At 37.8% G+C, this 4,656-nt stretch overlaps 1 long non-coding RNA gene across 1 annotated transcript; it reads right to left on the bottom strand.

Annotated features, from left to right (window-relative positions):
- Positions 1-367: 367 nt before the first annotated feature.
- Positions 368-4,374, bottom strand: LOC116089075. The gene is made up of 2 exons (XR_004118143.1): positions 4,281-4,374; positions 368-780 (listed from the first exon to the last, which is right to left on the bottom strand). It is a non-coding gene; the product is annotated as an uncharacterized LOC116089075 (long non-coding RNA).
- Between the last annotated feature and the right edge of the window lie 282 nt (positions 4,375-4,656).

Genomic DNA, 4,656 nt, shown 5'->3' with positions numbered 1-4,656 from the left:
GAAAATTGTGACAGGGGTCTGATATCTAAAGTTGTCAGTATGTCTGGCTAAAAAAATTGACCTTAAATTAGAGAATTGGGTGCAAGATTTCTTCCAGTTACTATCCTAATTTCTCACCCAGAAAAAAAAAAAAAAAGAAGAAAGGACAACATGAGAGTTGCTAAATATTCAAAATTTTGCTTCTTATTCTCCCAACTTCTTCTCTCTGAGTAGGTTTGATATACTCGTTTGTGCAAAAAGGAAGGTGCCATGTTCCCTCTTGTAGCCACCAGCAGCTACGCAAACTGTGTTCCTGAAAGAGAGGCAGGGGTCTGAGGGAAAACAGGGGAATCAGACTGCGAGAGAAATAATCAGACCAAGTCAAAGGTTCCGATCAAGATCCAGTGTGTATTTCAGAATCTGAGAATGTATAGGCAGGGAAACCCATTCCCCAGTAAGCCAGCATCTTATGCTCTAATTAGCATCTTGTTGTTCTGTGTAGAAGGCAGGTGAAGCAGCTCAGCAGGGCGTGGCTCCTAACAGGAAGTTCAGAAGAGGCAGAGAAGAGGAAGGACAAAAGGGCTTTCTTTATTTCAGGAACTCCACCTAAGTGTGCCAGCTGCTTTGTGGCAAGAACAAAATCTGGTCCAGCCAGCGTGAGGCTAAGGGAGGTCACACCTCTAAAACTCTCCATGGAGAAAGCCTCATGACAAAGCCATGAGAAGGGTCTTTCTGTGAGATGCAGGAGTTCCTCAACAGACACTGAACTTTCTGACCTCTTGATCTCAGATTTCTCAGCCTCTAGAAACACAGAAAATAACTCAGTTTAATAAAGAAACCAGTCTCAGGTATTTTGTTTCAGAGAACAAAAACTGAGAGTTTGGCAGAATAAAGTAGAGAGTTATTTGGAAGTTGTTTCTTTTATATATAAATTATCTTATTGAAAAGACACCATGTAGCTTGATTGATGTAGCCACTAATATATACACTTGCCTAGACCCAAGATTATACATCTCAATAAGCTTCTATACAGTTAGAACCATTATGAAACCGTGGAACTTGGATTTCACACTACCAGTGTTGATTACATTCCAATCCACTTAGCCACCACAAAGAAAAAGGAAAATTCTATAACAGAGTTAGACTAGAAAAACAACTACTTTTGCATCCTCTCTCATGGCCCTTGTGTCCTTTACCTGCTGAAATACTTTCAACCAATTCAGTAGCCATTTATACTAGCAGTTGCTGAAGTGCTTTTAACAATAAACATCTTCCTAGGCAATTAGATCTTCTTTAGATTGTCCATAAGAAATAAGTAGGAGAATTACAAATGTTTAAAGGTCAAAAGAAGTAAAAACATATTTCTCCCTGTTTTATAAACAATGAATCCAATAACTCTCAAAAACAGAGTTTTCAGAAAAAAATGGTAGAATTAATAATTGAAATATATTAATACAGTCTCCTAGTATTTGATGTTGGAAAACAAGAACCAGACACTGATTTTCTTTCTTTTCTGCAGATAATCAAATCAGGAATTTGGCTATAATCCGTGACTAACTACTCAGCAGGCACTGAAAGCCTGTGTTTTATTTTAGTGTCCTGAGGCAAATGTGGACACAGTGCAGTCATTTCACTGTCTTCAAATTACCTTACTATGAAGAAGTTGCTCCATTACCAAAATTCCCCCACCTCTAAAATATCTGATGTGTGGGAGAAGAAAAAAGATATTTGACTTCAGGCACATGACAAACAGAAAACAAACAAATAAACAAAAGCTGCCACTGAATAGTGATGTGAACACAAGCAGTGATTGACTCTCTGAACCCTAGCTTTCTCATTTTTCCGCAGAAGACATCAAGATCAAATCAATGTGGTGACAAAAACATCTCCCACAGTGGCTGGCATTGTACAAGGCTGTAAATGGTGAGTTCTTATCCTTTTATCCCCTTATTTGTGAATCATCGTTGAAGCAGAAACATAGAGCATAGTGCTAAGAAGATTCAAGCTCCATCACAGGCCACTTTTCCCTGCCTGGATTCTATGGTGCTAGATGCCAACATTTCACAGCTACTCTCTTGCTCCAGAAAATTGTTTACAGCTGAAAATTGTCATCTTGTACTCTGGAGGTTATAGCTTTGCAGTCAGAAAGCCTACCACTGATTACATCGACTCTATAGAGAAATGTACAAGGCTTATTAGGAGTCTTAGCTAGGATCACCCTCATAGATTCCTGGGAGTTTCGATTGAACTAAATTTCTACCTTATCCCCTAAGTGTCCCCCAGTTCCAGGTGTCTCTCCCAGTACTCTCTCTTTCCATTATCCATCCCCACCCCACTCACATACCTGATCCTTCCTGTTCCCATTTCCACCCATCACCAGTCTATCCATGATATCTATTCTATTTACCCTTCCCAGTGAGATCACTGCCAGGAGTTTCCAGTCTGTGTTTTTCCTTCAAGTTCCAAAGGGCTGTTTCTAAATGTTAAGTTGCTTGCCCTAGCTAGCCATCCATCCCTGGAGAATTTCTTATCAGCAAAGACTTTTTGGGCCAGAGGGCCCCTTTTTCCTACAGAGAAATCTTAACTGCATTTTTTCCCTTTCTTTCCCTTGAAGAGAGTGTTTGTTAAGTCCCCCGTTAACCACTTTCTTAGCTTCTTATATCTCTGCCCTCGTGATTTGACAAAAGGATTCATATTTGCAGAGGTCAACACAAATTTCTTTATTATAACAATTCTATATACCCACAGAAAACAGCCTTGGAGAACTGGAAATTTTCATTTTGGACACTTGAGTTAATGTGTCTTTTTTTTTTTTCATGAAAACACCATAGTATTTGGGAAGTAAGTCCAAGTTACATGGAGTTTATCACAGAGTATGTGTCTTGAAGGTATATTTGAAGCCCTGGCTCATCTTCAGTCCACCATGCAGTAAGCTGTGTCACTCTGTCACACAACTGCCTTATCATACCTGGGCCCAGAAGCCTGTAAAATTGAGTTAAAATAAATCTTCCTTTCTTTGATTTTCTTATGTATTTGTCATAGTGGCAAAAACAAAAATTGACTAAAACCTCTAGGAAGAAGAGGGTTCTTGGAAATCTATCTAGATGAGAAAAAAATAAATTGTTAATAAAAGTTACCCTGGCAAGAAAATGACTTTATTTAATGTCACTGGAAGGTATGAGTAGCATATCTTCTGTTTTTCATCCTAAGTCAATATGAATTTCTACTATGACTTGTGTTCATTATCCTAGACTTTGAATATGCTTTTTTAAGTACTCTTTTTCTCTTCCTGTACCTTATTCCCTCCTTTTTCAGGCAGATAAAGGGTGTGTCTTATTGATTTGGCAAACACTGGTTTGGAGAATTCTTAAAAGGTGGAAATAAACTCCAACAGAGTAAGAGCAGAGACTGCCTGGAGAGAGTTGTCAATTGGGAAAATAGAGCTAAGGACATCTTCTGGAATCCACAGTCAAATTCTTGAAAGACGGATTAGCATTTAACATCTCTGTTACTCAAGTGCCAGTTATTCTTGTGGTTAACTGATACTCAAGTGAAGAATCTTACCTGACCACTCAGATCTCACTGGACAGCCTCAATATTTTCTGAAAGTCACTTTTCCCTGCCTGGATTCTATGGTGCTAGATGCCAACATTTCACAGCTACTCTCTTGCTCCAGAAAATTGTTTACAGCTGAAAATTGTCATCTTGTACTCTGGAGGTTATAGCTTTGCAGTCAGAAAGCCTACCACTGAATAATATTCCATTGTGTTAATATAAAATATTTTCTATACCCATTCTTCAGTTGAGGAACACCTAGGTTGTTTTTAGTTTCTGGCTATTATGAATAATGCTGCTATGAACATAGTTGAGCAAAATTTCTTTGTGATAGAATGAAATAATCTTTGGGTACTTGCCTCGGAGTGATATATCAAGTCCCAATTTTCTGAGAAACCACCACTTCCAAAATGGCTGTACGAGTTTGCACTCATAGCATCAATGGAAGAATGTTCCTGTTGGTCTACATCCTTCTCAGCATGAACTATCATTTGTGTTTTTGATCTTAGCCGTTCTGACAGGTAGAATCTTCAAGTCATTTTGATTCACATGAAAATGATAGCTGTGGGTATTGACTATTTCTTTAAGTATTTCTCAGCCATTTGATATTCCTCTGTTGAGAACTCTGTTTATATCTGTACCCCAACTTTCATTAAATTGTTTAGTTTGTTGATCTCTAGTTTTTTGAGTTGTTTATATATTTTGAATATATGTGTCAGATGTGTAATTGGTGAAAATCTACTCACATTCTATAAGCTGCTGTTTTGTCCCACTGACTGTGTCCTTTGTCTAAACAAAAATTTGTGTGTTAAATCTAGTGCCTGAGCTATTGGTGTTCTGTTCTGGAAGTTGTCTCCTGTGACAACACATTCAAGATTATTCTAAACATTCTATTCTATCAAATTCATTGTATCTGGTTTTATGATGAGGCCTTTGATCCATTTGGACTTGAGATTTATACAGGATGATAGATATGAATTGACTTGCATTATTCTACATACTGACATTTATTTAGACTAGCACCATTTGTCAAACATGATTTCTTTCTTCCATTGTGTATTTCTGGGTTCTTTATAAAATAGCAGCTGTCCATAGAAGTGTTGATTTATGTCTGGGTCTTTG

Source organism: Mastomys coucha, unplaced genomic scaffold (genome assembly GCF_008632895.1).
Source record: "Mastomys coucha isolate ucsf_1 unplaced genomic scaffold, UCSF_Mcou_1 pScaffold14, whole genome shotgun sequence".
Taxonomy (NCBI): domain Eukaryota; kingdom Metazoa; phylum Chordata; class Mammalia; order Rodentia; family Muridae; genus Mastomys; species Mastomys coucha.
The sequence above is the reverse complement of the archived record's forward strand: the minus strand, read 5'-3'. Positions and strand labels throughout refer to the sequence as shown.